Source organism: Cervus elaphus, chromosome 29, assembly GCF_910594005.1.
Source record: "Cervus elaphus chromosome 29, mCerEla1.1, whole genome shotgun sequence".
Lineage (NCBI taxonomy): Eukaryota > Metazoa > Chordata > Mammalia > Artiodactyla > Cervidae > Cervus > Cervus elaphus.
Window position 1 is genome coordinate 3,258,070 of NC_057843.1, and position 15,363 is coordinate 3,273,432.

Here is a 15,363-nt window from a genome sequence, read left to right on the forward strand (position 1 = left end):
TGTATGTCTTCTTTGGAGAAATGTCATTTAGGTTTGGTTTGTATTTTTCAAAGTCTTTCATAATAATGATCTCACATAGAATACAGAGAAACTTATTCAACTGCTCATAGGAAAACCACCATCTACTCCATTTGAATACAGACCTCTTCAAGTTCAAAATGGAGTCGCTGTGGTGGCAAGTGATTCTTCCTGAGTATGTGTCCAGGACTTTTTCTGGGATTATTAACTCCTCTATGCAGACGCCTCCTTGTTTCTGCAACAGCACAAGGGTTAAGTGTTGTTAGCTTGGCTTTGTTAATGACACCCCTATCGGTGGGACAGAAAGGGTACAACTTCTCACACTACTTGGAGCCCTGTTTGGGCTGAGTGAGACAACGTGGTGGACATCACTGTGTAGAAAGGAAGCCTGCATGCATGCTCTCCTGTGGCTGGGGCATGGAGGGGGCCAGTGACAATCCAAATGTAGACTGAGAGGATGTGTTACTTTGTTATGTCCACATGTATTACACAAATGGCAGGGTCCTCTTTGGGGATCAGAACATGAAGTCATCCAGAGCTCATTTTTCCATTTCAGCCCTGTGGGGCACAGAGGTGATCTCTCCATGTAGCCAAAGGGAAAAAATGCTCTGTGTCAACACTGCATTTGTAAATCTGCTGCCTTCTGACTCTGTGTAAAATGTTCACTTCACCTTCTGATGTGCTCACTGACATCTCAGTTCTTATTTTATCTATTGATAAGCCTGTTGAAACTGACTGAAAGAGTAGTCACACTGGACTCAGACATATGCAGTTATCCTTATAACTGGATGGATGATAAAGTTTCATTAAATAAAATGATTAGTTCAGTCACTCAGTCATGTCCGACTCTTTGCAACCCCATGGACTGCAGCATACCAGGCTTCCATGTCCATGACCAACTCCCAGAGCTTGCTGAAACTCATGTCCATTGAGTCAGTAATGCCATCCAAACATCTCATCCTCTGTTATTCCCTTCTTCTCCCACCTTCAACTTTCCCAGGATCAGGGTCTTTTCCAATGAGCCAGTTCTTCCTATCAGGTGGTCAAAGTACGGGAGCTTCAGCTTCAGCATCAGTCCTTCCAATGAGTATTCAGGACTGATTTCCCTTAGGATTTTGACTGGTTTGATCTCCTTGCAGTCCAAGAGACTCTTAAGAGTCTTCTCTAGCACCATAGTTCAAGAGCATCAGTTCTTTGGCTTTCTTTATGGTCCAACTCTCACATCCATACATGATCACTGGAAAAACCATAGCTTTGACTATATGAACGTTTATCAACAAAGTAATGTCTCTGCTTTTTAATATGCTGTGTAAATTGGTCATAGCTTTTCTTCTGAAGAGCAAGTGTTTTTTCATTTCATGGCTTTAGTCACCATCTGCAGTGATTCTGGAGCCCAAGAAGAAAAAGTCTGTCACTGTTTCCATTCCATAAAAGCATAGAAGACATGCTATCAGGTGTGATAAACACTCTTTTCTCTAGAGGCAGACATTGAATTTCCTCTTTAGGTCTCATATTTTCTTTTGTGTTTCCCTTGCTTCATCTTTGATAAATGGTAAAATTCTGGTATATGTATACATATATATATATATATATATATATATATATATATATATGCATTGTAATATGCCTCTCTTCCTTTCAGACATCTCCTGCCCATTTCCTTAGTGTGGAAGCTTATTTTTACCAAACAGGTCAATTGAAATGAGGGTGTTATTTATTTAGGGGTGAATGGGCTTAGGCCACCCTACATCAAAATTTGACTCCTCGGCATGTAGACTGTTGTAAACTGGAAGAATTTGAGAAACGGCAGCTGCAGGAAGGATTTGCTAATCTTCCTCTGAAGCAGGTCATAAGACCCTCACATGAGAGGTGCCCTCTCTATACCCAGAGGAAGGAGCCTCCGTATCTCTCAAGATATAGGGGCACTGAGGGGAATCCAAGCCAATAGGCCTTGCTGTTTCCCAGCGTTCTCTGCACTGAGCTCAGGCTCTGTCTTCTCCCACCTTCCCAAGACCCTCCAGGATTCATGAAACCTACATTAACACTGTTTTGTCGACTTAAAAAATGCACAGCATGAAAGTTGTGAGTTAAGTTTTATTTGGGGCAAAATGAGGACTGCAGCCCAGGAGAGAGCACCTCAGATAGCTCTGAGAAACTGTTCCCAAGAGGCAGGGGGACAGTCCATACATGTGTGACTGTGGTGAAGGGGGAGTGCATGCAATCAAGCACGTATTTTTTTCTTTTTGCAGAAGGTTTCTACTAGTCTCGAGGAACAGTCACCACCATGTAAGGATGTTAGTGCTTTTCTACATATGAGAAGGTATAAGAATCAGGCTCATAAAACCTTCTGAAAATACCTGTCTGAAGACCTGTTCTGCCAATTTTTCCCTGAGCACAGATGCCTCATTCTCTCTTTCCATGCTTAACTCCTTTCAGGGGGTGTTGAAGGTCAGCAGCTGCAGCAGCACACGATTTAATCCTTGTAGAAGTAGATGCATGCATGCGTGCTAAGTCGCTTCAGTCATGTCCAACTCTTTGCAACTCCATGGACTGTAGCCCACCAGGCTCCTTTGTCCATGGAATTCTCCAGGCAAGAATACTGGAGCGGGTTGCCATTCCCTCCTCCAGTGATCTTCTCGACCCGGGAATCGAACCTGTGTCTCCTGCAACTCCTGCTTTGCAGGCAGATTCTTTACCACTGAAGCACTGGAGAAGCTCATAAAAGTAGATGGCAAGTGCCAATTTGTAGTTGATACTTTCTTTATTTCCTTATGAAGGCTCTTGTGTGACATAAAACTTGTGTTAGATTAACTTCTATGATTTTCTCATGTTAATCTGTCTTTTGTTATTGGAGTCCCAGTCAAGAACTTAGAAGGACAGAGGAAAAAGATTTTTTCTTCCCTACAAGGGGATGTATGTCAATGTTACTTTCATTAAAGTTACCAGTATCATCAAAAAGTAGAGGTGTGGATGAAGAATGTCTCCTGCCGTCAGTTCAGTTCATTTGCTCATTTGTGTCCGACTCTTTGGGACACCATGAACTGAAGCATGCCAGGCTTCCCTGTCCATCACCAACTCCCAGAGGTTGCTCAAACTCATGTCCAGCAAGTCGGTGATGCCATTCAGTCATCTCATCCTCTGCCGTCCCCTTCTCCTCCTGCCTTCAATCTTTCCCAGCATCAGGATCTTTTCCAATGAGTCAGCTCTTCACATCAGGTGGCCAAAGTATTGGAGCTTCAGCTTCAGCATCAGTCCTTCTAATGAATATTCAGAACTGATTTCCTTCAGGATTAACTGATTTGATCTCCTTGCATTCTAAGGGACTCTCAAGAGTCTTCTCCAACATCATAGTTCAAAAGCATCAATTTTTTGGCACTCAGCTTTCTTCATGGTCCAACTCTCACATCCATACATGACAACTGGAAAAGCCATAGCTTTGACTAAACAGACCTTTGTTGGCAAAGTAATGTCTCTGCTTTTTAATATGCTGTCTAGGTTGGTCATAGCTTTTCTTCCAAGGAGCAAAAGCATGTTGTAAATAAAGGATGTTGTGGCCATCAAGCTGTCAGCCTCTTCGCACCCCTCACTGTGTGCTCTGAGGGGGTTCAGGATGGAGAACAGCAGGACATTGACCCCAGAGATTTGAGGCACACATAAAGGAATGGTTTCAGTGAGCCCAGAGCCTTGCATCTTCCCAAACCAAGAAAAGTGCTAAGTCCTTAACCTGAGATGTTTGGTTTTTCTTTCAGTAGCAGTAATCTTTCTTTTTTTTTTATAATCAAATGATAGTTGGTTTATAGTGTTTTTACTTTTAGATAGGACTTCCCTGGTTGCTCAGACAGTAAAGCCTCTGTCTACAATGTGGGAGACCTGGGTTTAACCCTGGGTTGGGAAGATCTCCTGGAGAAGGAAGTGGCAACCCACTCCAGTATTCTTACCTGGAAAATCCCAGGATGGAGGATGAGCCTGGTGGGCTGTAGTCCATGGGGTTGCAAAGAGTTGGACATGACTGCGCAACTTCACTTTAACTTTATTATAGTTTATTGGAGATATCAAATATAATTTCCTGTGCTCTATGTTAGGACCTTGCTGTTTATCTAATTTGCTGATAGTAGTTTTTATCTCCTAATCCAAACCTCTAAGTTAAACCCCTCCCTCACCCCACCCCTTTTCCCTTTTGGTAACCATAAGTTTGTTTTATATGTTTGTGAGTCTAGCAGTAATCTTTTGATGTTCAACTGTCTGTTATTTTGTGGGGATTCTTTGGCAAAACATCTCCTATATATCCTGGCTCCTCTCTTACCTTTGCAGAGCAGCCCCTCAGAGATGTCAGAGAGCTTGTCTCCCAGGCTTACATCCTCAGTATTTCTCACTCATACACATTCACACAGCACACTCAGTTTTTAGGTTGTGCATTATTTTCAGTCAACAGTTTCTATTAATATGGACTTTTAGGTTCTACCTAAAGGCAAAACCCAACTGTTATTGAGAGCTTACAGGTTCCAGAACTTAAATATTATAGATGACTTAACTCCTGTATCAATGCTGAGAAAGTGAAGTGTTGGTTGCTCAGTCATCTCTGACTCTTTGGGGAACCCCATGGACTTCAGCCCTCCAGGCTCCTCTGTCCATAGGATTCTTCAGGTAAGAATACTGGCATAGATTGTCATTCCTTTCCCCAGGGGATCTTGCCAACCCAGGGATTGAACCCAGGTCTCTTGGCATTGCATTCAGATTCTTTACCATCTGCGCAACTGGAGAAGCCCCCTGAGAAGCAGATGTTTTTGTACGGGTCAGGAAACAGACTTGGGTAAAGTGACTTGCCTGAATCCCAAACTCTGAATTCTAAGCCCTTGACCCCATGATTTCAGTGCTGGCTCCACAGGAAAGTCACCTGGCGTGCATTAGGAACTTTCGATTGTCTGGGTGACACATCTGGAAATTAACAGAAGGGGCATGGGCCATGATGCCAGGGTGCAGCCAAGGTTAACATGCAGGTTAATCAACATGTGTGTGTCCCTCAAGTGTAGGGACAGAGCAGCAGGGAAGCATGGTCCAGTCTGCTCGTCTGCCTCATTGTCTCAATAATTACGAGGAGAGCTAGAGTGGGGCTTCTGCCTGCTGCCCATGTGTGGGCGAAGCCTTAGAAAAACTTGTCAGAAATAGTACAGCTGAAAAACTGACGAGAATCCATTGAACAGAAGACAATAAAAACTGTGCTGTTATCCTTCTTATAAGTCCAGATGTGTTTGTTAAATGGAAATTCCAGTAAATCAGAAGTTAGTGTGAGATTCTTTCATTTTTTTAGGCAAGAATAGACTTACAAATAAACTTAATAAAGTCAGTTGATTATTACCTTAACTTAGGATAAATCTTGTTTAAAATAACTGAGATTTGTGAAGCTCCATTTATTGATCAAAGTATTTTTAAAATTAATTAGTTAATTTTAATTGGAGGGTAACTACTTTACAATATTGTGGTGGTTTTTGCCGTACATATGACAAGAATCTTCCATGGATACACATGTGTCCTCCAACCCTGAGCCTCCCTTTTTCTTCCCTCCCCACCCCATCGCTCAGGTTGTCCCAGAGCGCTGGTTTAAGTGCCCTGCTTCATGCATTGAACTTGCACTGGTCATCTATTTTACATACAGTAATATACATATTTCAATGCTATTCTCTCATATCATTCCACCCTTGCCTTTTCCAACATAGTCCAAAAGTCTGTCTTTACATCTGTGTCTCTTTTGCTGCCTTTCATATAGGATTGTAGTTACTGTCTTTCTAAATTCCATAAATATGTGTTAATATACTGTATTGCTGTTTCTCTTTATGACTTACTTCACTCTGTATAATAGACTCCAATTTCATCCACCTCATGAAATGACTCAAATGTGTTCCTTTTTATAGCTGAGTAATATTCCATTGTGTATATGTACCACACATTTCTTATCCATTCATCTGCCTATGGACATCTAGGTTGCTTCCATGTCCTAGCTATTGTAAACAATGCTGCAATGAACACTGGTTTACATGTGTCTCTTTCAATTCTGGCTTCCTCAGTGTGTATGCCCAGCAGTGGGATTGCTGGGTCGTGTGGCCGTTTTATTTCTAGGTTTTAAGGAATCTCCATGTTGTTCTCTATAGTGACTGTTCCAGTTTACATTCCCACCAACAGTGTAAGAGGGTTCCCTTTTCTCCACACCCTCTCTGGCATTTATTGTTTGTAGACGTTCTGATGGCAGCCATTCTGACCTGCGTGAGACGGTACCTCATTGTGGGTTTGATTGGGATTCCTATGATAATGAGTGATGTTGAGCGTCTTTTCATGTGTTTATTAGCCATCTGTATGTCTGCTTTGGAGAAATATCTGTTTATTTCTTTGGCCCACTTTTTAATTAGTTTGTTTTTCTGGTATTTAGCTTCAGGAGCTGCTTGTATATTTTGGAGATTAATTCTTTGTCAGTTGTTTTCTTTGCTATTATTTTCTCCCATTCTGAGGGCTAACTTTTCACCTTGCATATAGTCTCCTTTGTTGTGCAAAAGCTTTTAAGTTTAATTAAGTCCTACTTGTTTATTTTTGTTTCTATTTCCATTACTCTGGGAGGTGGGTCATAGAGGATCTTGCTATTTATGTCAGAGAGTGTTTTGCCTATGTTTTCTTCTAGGAGTTTTATAGTTTCTGGTCTTACATTTAGATCTTTAATCTATTTTGAATTTATTTTTGTGTATGGTTTTAGAAAGTGTTCTAATTTCATTCTTTTACAGGTGGTTGACCAGTTTTCCCAGCACCACTTGTTAAAGAGATTGTCTTTTATCCATTGTATATTTTTGCCTCCTTTGTCAGAGATAAGGTGTCCACAGGTGCAGATGGAGTGGACCTAATGGAGGCAGAAGGTATTAAGCAGAGGTGGCACAATACACAGAACTATGCAAAATGATTCTCAGGACCCAGATCACCATGAAGGTGCGATCACTCAGCGGAAGCCAGACAGCCTGGAATGCGAAGTCAGGTGGGCCTTAGGAAGCGTCACTACCAACAAAGCTAGTGGAGGTGATGGAATTCCACTTGAACTATTTCAGATCCTGAAAGATGACGCTGTGAAAGTGCTGCATTCAGTATGCCAGCAAATTTGGAAAACTCAGCAGTGGCCACAGAACTGGAAAAGGTCAGTTTTCATTCCAATCCCAAAGAAAGGCAATGCCAAAGAATGTTCAAACTACCACACAATTGCACTTATCTCACATGTTAGCAAAGTAATGCTCAAAATTCTCCAAGCCAGACTTCAACAGAACATGAACCATGAACTTCCAGATGTTCAAGCTGGATTTAGAAAAGGCAGAGGAACCAGATATCAAATTGCCAACATCCGTTGGATATTCGAGAAAGCAAGAGAGTTCCATAAAAGCATCTACTTCTGCTTTATTGACTATGCCAAAGCTTTTGACTATGTGGATTGCAACAAATTGTGGAAAATTCTTCAAGAGATGGGAATACCAGACTTACCTGACTCCTAAGAAATCTGTATGCAGGTCAAGAAGCAACAGTTAGAACTGGACATGGATCAACAGACTGGTTCCAAATCAGGAAAAGAGTATGTTAAGGATGTATATTGTTACCCTGCTTATTTAACTTATGTGCAAAGTACATCATGTGAAATGCCGGGCTGGATGAAGCACAAGCTAGAAGCACAAGGAGAAATATCAATAATCTCAGATATGCTGATGACACCACCCTTATGGCAGAAAGCAAAGAAGAACTAAAGAACCTCTTGATGAAAGTGAAAAAGTTGGCTTAAAATTCAACATTCAGAAAACTAAGATCATGGCATCTGGTCCCATCTCTTCATGGCAAGTTGATGGGCAAGAAATGGAAACAGTGAGAGACTTTATTTTTTTGGGCTCCAAAATCATTGCAGATGGTGAATGCAGCCATGAAATTAAAAGACGCTTGCTCCTTGGAAGAAAAGCTCTGACCAACCTAGACAGCATATTAAAAAGCAGAGACATTACTTTGGTGACAAAGATCCATTTAGTCAAAGCTATGGTTTTTCCAGTAGTCATGTATGGATGTGAGAGTTGGACTATGAAGAAAACTGAGCACCGAAGAATTGATGCTCTTGAACTGTGGTGCTGGAGAAGACTCTTGAGAGTCCCTTGGACTGCAAGGAGACCCAACCAGTCCACCCTAAAGGAAATCAGTCCTGAATATTTATTGGAAGGACTGGTGCTGAAGCTGAAGATCCAGTTCTTTGGCCACCTGATGTGAAGAACCGACTCATTTGAAAAGACCCTGATGCTGGGAAAGTTTGAAGGCAGGAGAAGAAGGGGATGACAGAGGATGAGATGGTTGGATGGCATCACTGACTCAATGGACATGAGTTTGAATAAACTCTGGGAGTTGGTGATGGACAGGGAAGCCTGGCATGCTGCAGTCCATGGGGTCGCAAAGAGTCAGACATGACTGAACTGAACTGAACTGAGGTGCATGGATATATCTCTGAACTTTGTATTTGTTCCATTAATCTATATTTCTTTCTTTGTGCCAGAACCATACTGTCTTGATGACTGTAGTTTTGTTGTATAGTCTGAAGTCAGGAAGGTTAACTTTGGCGTTTTTCTGTTCTTCTTTATCTAGTTACTTTATGTGTAAACTTTGTTTGTTTATTTGATGTTTCTTATTTCTTGAGATAGACTTGTATTGCTATGAACCTCCTCTTAGCACTCCTTTTACTGAATCCTGTAGGTTTTGGGTTGCTGTGCTTTCATTTCTTTTTTTTTTTTTTTTGCTTCTATGCATATTTTGATTTCATTTTTGATATCTGCTGTGATCTATTGTTTATTCAGAAGCATATTGTTTAGCCTTCATTTGTTTGTGTTTTTCATAGTTATTATTATTATTTTTTTTACTGTAGTTGCATTGTGATCAGAAAAGATGCTTGACTTTATTTCAATTTTTAAAAATTTACCAAGACTAGATTTGTGGCCCAGGAGGGTATCTATCTATCCATTCTCTATGGAGAATGTTCCGTGTCCACTGGAGAAAAAGGTGAAATGCCTTGTTTTTGGGTGAAATGCCTGTAGATGTCAATTAGGTCTAACTGGTCCAGTGTATCATTTAAAGCTTGTGTTTCCTTTCTAATTTTCTGTTTTCTTGATCTATACATAGGTGTGAGTAGGATATTAAATTCCCCCACTATTATTGCATTACTGTTAATTTCCCCTTTCACATTTGTTAGCATTTACCTTACATATTGAAGGGCTCCTCTGTTGGGTGTATATATATTTATAATTGTTATGTCTTCTTATTGGATTGATCCCTTGATCATTATGTAGTGCCGTTCTTTGTCTTTATTTCAAAGTCTATTTTATCTAATATGAGTATTGCTACTCCTGCTTTCTTTTGGTCTCCATTTGCATGAAATATTTTTTTCTAGCTCCTCTGACTTTCAGTCTGTATGTGTCCCTAGGTTTGAGGTGGGTCTCTTTTAGACAGCATATATAGGGTGCTTGTTTTTGTATCCATTTGCCCAGTTTTGTCTTTTGTCTTTTGGCCAGTTTTGCCATTTGGCCAGTTTTGTCCCATTTACATTTAAGGTAATTATTGATAAGTATGATCCTACTACATTTACTTTGTTGTTTTGGGTTCATTTTTATAAACTTTTCGTGTGTTTCCTGTATAGAGGAGATCCTTTAGCATTTGTTGAAGAGCTGGTTTGGTGGTGCTGAATTCTCTCACCTTTTGCTTGTTTGTAAAGCTTTTGACTTCTCCTTCATATATGAATGAGATCCTTGCTGGGTAGAGAAATCTTGGTCATAGGTTTTTCTCTTGTATCACTTTTAAGTATATCCTGTCATTCCTTTCTGGCCTGAAGAGTTTCTATGGAAAGATCAGCTGTTATCCTTATGGGGATGCCCTTGTGTGTTATTTGTTGCTTTTCCCTTGCTGCTTTTAATATTTGCACTTTGTATTTAATTTTTATTAGTTGGATTAATATGTGTCTTGGGGGTGTTTCACCTTGGATTTATCCAAGGAAGGAAGTTTTTAACTATTATCTGCTGAAGTATTTTATCATGTCCCTTCTTTTTGTCTTCATCTTCTGGGACACCCATGAATGTTGAGGTATTTAACATTTGAATGTTGGGATATTTAACATTGTCTCAGAGGTCTCTGAGGTTGTCCTCCTTTCTTTTTCTTTTTTTCTTTTTTCCTCTTTTCTTCATTTATTTCAGCCATTCTATCTTCCACCTCACTTATCCTCTCTTCTGCCTCAGTTATTCTACTGTTGATTCCCTCCAGAGTGTTTTTAATCTCAGTTATTGCATTGTTCACTATTGATTGACTCTATTTCTTCTAGATCTTTGTTAAACATTTCTTGCATCTTCTCAATCCTTGTCTCTAGATGTATTTATCTGTAACTCCATTTTGTTTTCAAGATTTGGATCATCTTTACTATCATTATTCTGAAATCTTTTTCTGGTAGACTCCCTATCTCCTCCTCTTTTGTTGGTTTGGTGGGATTTTATCATGTTCCTTCACCTTCTGAATGTTTCTCTGCCTTTTTGTTTTGTTTAGATTGTTGTATTTGGGGTGTCCTCTCTGCAGGCTGGAAGGTCATGGTCCCTCTTAACTGTGGAGGCTGCTCCCTGTGGGTGGGGTTGGACCAGTGGCTTGTCAAGGTTTCCTGGTTGGGGGAGCTTGTGTCTGAGTTCTGGTGGTTGGAGCTTGAGCTCTTCTCTCTGGAGTGCAATGAAGTGTCCAGTTGTGAGTTTTGGGGGTGTCTATGGGTTTGGTATGGCTTTAGGAAGCCTGTCTTTTAATGTTAAGTGTTGTGTTTCTGTTTTGCTGGAGAATTAGTGTGGTATGCCTTGCACTGGAACTTGTTGGCTCTTGGCTGTAGCTTGGTTTCAGTGTAGGTATAGAGACTTTTGGGTGGGCTCTTGTCTGTTAATGTTCCCTGGAGTCAGGAGTTCTCTGACATTCTAAAGTTCTGGAGTTGAGCCTCCCACCTCTGGGTTTTGGTCCTCCTCTTACAGTAGTCTCAAGACTCCTTTCAAAGAGATTGGGCTGTTTTTCTTGGGGCTTGGTGTCTCTGCCAGCATTCAGAAGTTGTTTTGTGGAAGCTGCTCAACATTCAAATGATCTTTTGATGAATTTGTAGGGGAGAAAGTGGTCTCCCATTCATCTTCCATCTTGGGATTGCTCCCCATTTCTTGGTCAAAGTCTTAAGGTGCTTTATCCCAGTGGTTTTATAGTGCAGCATGTCCCTTTAACCCACAAAGTCAGCCAAATAAGGGATGTTTGAATTTGTCATTCTATCTTCAGTATTCTGTGATCTCAAGTTACCTGTGCTCCTGATATGTTTAAATGCTTATATTGTCTCTACTACTGCATACGTCAGCTTATAGAATGGGAAATTTTATTCTGATTTTCATCTGAAAGGAGGTCCTCATCTAGACACATGAGAAGGAGAAGCTGATGGAATTGTCTTGTTTTTGCTGCCACATGCCACATGCTTCTCCACTCTGGTGGGTCAGCCTGTGAATTCTGTCTGCCCAGGGCTTTGCCTCTGTGTTGTTCTTGTGGTTGTTTAGTTGCTAAATTGTTTGACTTCTTTGCAGACCCATGGCCTGTAGCCCACCAGGCTCCTCTGTCCATGCGATTCTCCAGGCAAGAATACTGTAATGGTTTGCCATGCCCTTCTTCAGGGGATCTTCCTGGGCTAGGGATCCAACCTGTGTCTCCTGCATTGGCAGGTAGGTTCTTTACCACTCAGTCACCAGGGAAGCCTCTGTGCTGTCCTGGGTACAGAATAATGAGCTTTTGCCTCAGAGAATAAATATGCCTTCTTGCCCTTGGTCTCTTTTATTAGATGCCTAGATTCCCACCTGGGTTCTAATGCCAGTTTCCCTAATGGTAGAACCCCATGCCCTGGATTATGCTTCCTACTCCTCTAGGTCTTGGTGTTATGTTCCAGGGTTCTTGGCTTTCCCCAATCAATAGAAATTGATCAGAGGCCAGACTAGAGATTCAGACCCAGCTTTATTGGAGCTCCTGCTACAGCATAGAGGAGCCAAAACAAGTAACAGATTACCTTGCTCACTCCCAGACTGGAGAGGGAGGTGAACTGTCATATATGGGGTGAGGATAGTGTGTGTCCAGGGCTGTGGAGTGGCTTAGGTGTTTTGCCCACCCCTTTGTAATCTTGTGTACAGGTGGCATGCACAGTCCCCTGCTGTTGTGCCTACCTTCCTGACAGCTCTTCAGAAGTGGCAGTTGGGCTTTTTGGTCTTTTTGTATTGTGTTGTCCATAATTTGCCCCAACTGTGCATGCATGCAGTTATTATCAGTGCCTATAGTTTCTTGGTATTTTGTTGCTGGGGGAGAAGTTTATCTACTGTAAGCACTGTGACAAAGGGTCTCAGGTCCCAGGTTTTCTCAACAGAAGAAGCCTGAGGTTAACTGGAAACTGACTGTCCTTCTTGTTTTCCTGCTTGGGTGTCCTTACAGACTCTGGATGTCTGTAAGGATTTTCCCCATATGTTCCTGACCCTTTAAACTAGAGTACTGGTCCTTGTGTCTTCTGGATTCCACTGCCCTCGTGGATTTCTATCATTCATGTCTTTCTCTGTTTTATCTTATACCCCATCCAGACCCTTAATGTTTTTAAGAACTCCCTTCCCCGCTTCCAGCACCCACCTATTAACTAGATTCAAAGTTCTGTGTCTTGGCCACGTAAGGCCATTCCACTAGGGAATCAAGTTTTCTGGTCACTGTCATCTTTGGCATTACTGTTGATCAAGTTTACAAGGCTGACATGATGTACGTGTACATCATAAACTGAACCATAATCTCTGGCCTCTTCCTGCATAATAGAAATACTAATGGAAAAATGTTGCCTGCACATCACAAGGAAAGGAAGCTGCAGCCATCGAGCTGCCACATTCTAGCCACCCCGGTGGTGAGCCCTGAGGGGACTTAGGATAAGAAAGCACAGGATGTTGGCCCCACGTAGCTGAGGTCAGAAGAATGATTTCAGGGAGCCCAGACACTTGCATCTTCCCATACACAGAAAAGCGCTACATCCTTTAACTTGAGATCCCTAATTTCCTTAATTAACAGTAAACTTTTGATGTCCTGACTACCTGGTCTTTGTTGCAAAAGCCCATATATATCCTGGATCCTCCCTTACCACTTCGGACCAGCCCCTTAGAGCCATCTGAGATGCTGTGTCCCAGGCTTAAGACCTCAGTTTTGTCTGCCAAGTAAGACATAACTCAACTTTTAGGTTGTGCATTTTTTTTTTCAGTCAACATAAAGGAAGTACTCAGATTTCTAACAGCAAGGTTACTGTGAGTTTTTACATTGCTGCTGAGTCGCTTCAGTTGTGTCCAACTCTATGTGATCCCATGGACAGCAGCCCACCAGGCTCCTCTGTCCCTGGGATTCTCCAGGCAAGAATACGGGAGTGGGTTGCCATTTCCTTCTCCAATGCATTAAAGTGAAAAGTGAAGTGAAGTTGCTCAGACTTTCTCAATTATTCTTATGATTACCTTTTAATCTGGTGATATTTATTTTTCATTGCATTTCTAAGTTCAAAAAACAGGAGATCAAAAGCAAAAGGAAAAAGAATTTAAAAGTAAAATAATATGACACAAAAGATGTATTAAAGCTTAGGCAAAGCAATTTTAATGAAGAGTGACTTTTAAAAGCCTAGTTTAACTTTTTCACTAGTATTTGACAGAACTTCCCTGTGATCATTGTTTTTAGAGGCTAAGTCATTGGTGAAGTGTAATAAAAAATTCAGGTGCTTGTTTAGTAATTCATACACAAGTATGTAAACGTCAGAAATAAAGCCCAAGATATTCTGTGTGGTTCCCTACTTCTTAAAAAGTGAATGTAGCCTAAATGCCTATACCCCCTTTCCTTTTCAGATTATTCCTTGAAACAACATAGGAAAATGAGATGACTTTTTTTTTTTTTTAAATAGAAAGTATTGTGAAAAACAAAGTGAGATGATATAAACAGACAGTTCTTACTGCCCAGATTTTCCTTAGCAATGGGACTTGTTTTAGTGTCTGGCTTTTCAGCACATTTTGTGTTTACAGCTTTTGGGGATTTGAAGGGTCCAGATAAAGAATAGATTAGTATTTTCTATCATGTTGTTCTCTTTTTCCTCCCTGTTTTATTCTGGGAAATATCATTTTTAAAAAGTTTGTTTTTATTATTTTCATTTTGGCTAAGAGTAATGACAATTAACATCTGATTTTTCAGTTCAATTTTAGGGATCCAATATTTTAATAAATCTTTTTGCAAATATAATTAAATTTTTTAATGGTTAATATTTTTGCCTGCTTGTTTCTGTGCTCCTCTCTCCCCCACCTCTCTGGGCCAATTATTTTTTTGGTTGGCATATGCCATGGGGGAGCTTCAGGTTACCCAGCCTGTGACAAAACTAGAGACAGACTTCTTCCTGCCTCTGGTTCCCAACCTTTCTCTTCTTAGAGGTTTAAGAATTTAGTTATTGTAATTTCTATCTCTGCCCCTTGGAGATGCAAATCACTCTAAAGCCCCCTGTAGATATTATAACCTGGGAGTGTCCTTCTCAAGGACCTGGGGGCTATCTTCTGAAATGCGATCATCAAGGAAGACCATTCCCATCTCCTGGGGAGTGAGGCTGGGCAGGGGTCTAGCTTTCCTGGGCACCGAACTCCAACTTGTGAAGCTGTGTCCTGTCTTGAAACAGGATAGCTTACTCCTTTGGCAAGTCCAGTCATCAAAAGCAGATGCCTCTTGAAAACTATCTTGTCCTTTACCTTAGTGGAGTTCAGTATGAGTATGGTTTCTCTTGTTGTAGCCATGCATTCCGGGAAACAAACTCACTCAGAAGGACAATGCAGATAGTGGAGTGCAGTTTATTACACTGGCGGGCCCAAGGCAGAGTCTCCTCTTAGCCAAGGACCCTGACCAGTTTTTGTGAAAACCTTGTATATCCTAAGTGTATGTGCTCAAACACACCTCCCCAAATTCCTTGAAACTAGTCTGGACAAGGTAAAAGAGAGATATGATCAAAGTTAACCCATGATTCATGTGTCATAAGCCTAGATAGTTAAACAGTGGACATTTATCATTAGGCCTGTGGTCATACCCTGATAAGCATAATGGGATTTGCGACTTTGTTCTGTTACAGAGATAATTAGCATATTCCTTTAGGCCAAAGAGAGTCTAGGTACAAGTCCTGAGACTCCTTCATGGTGGGGGGAGTGGTGTCTGGTTTTCCAGTTTGTATGTTGTTTCCATAGATACAGGGCACACAGCTCAAAGTCCACTGTCCGGCCCAAGCTG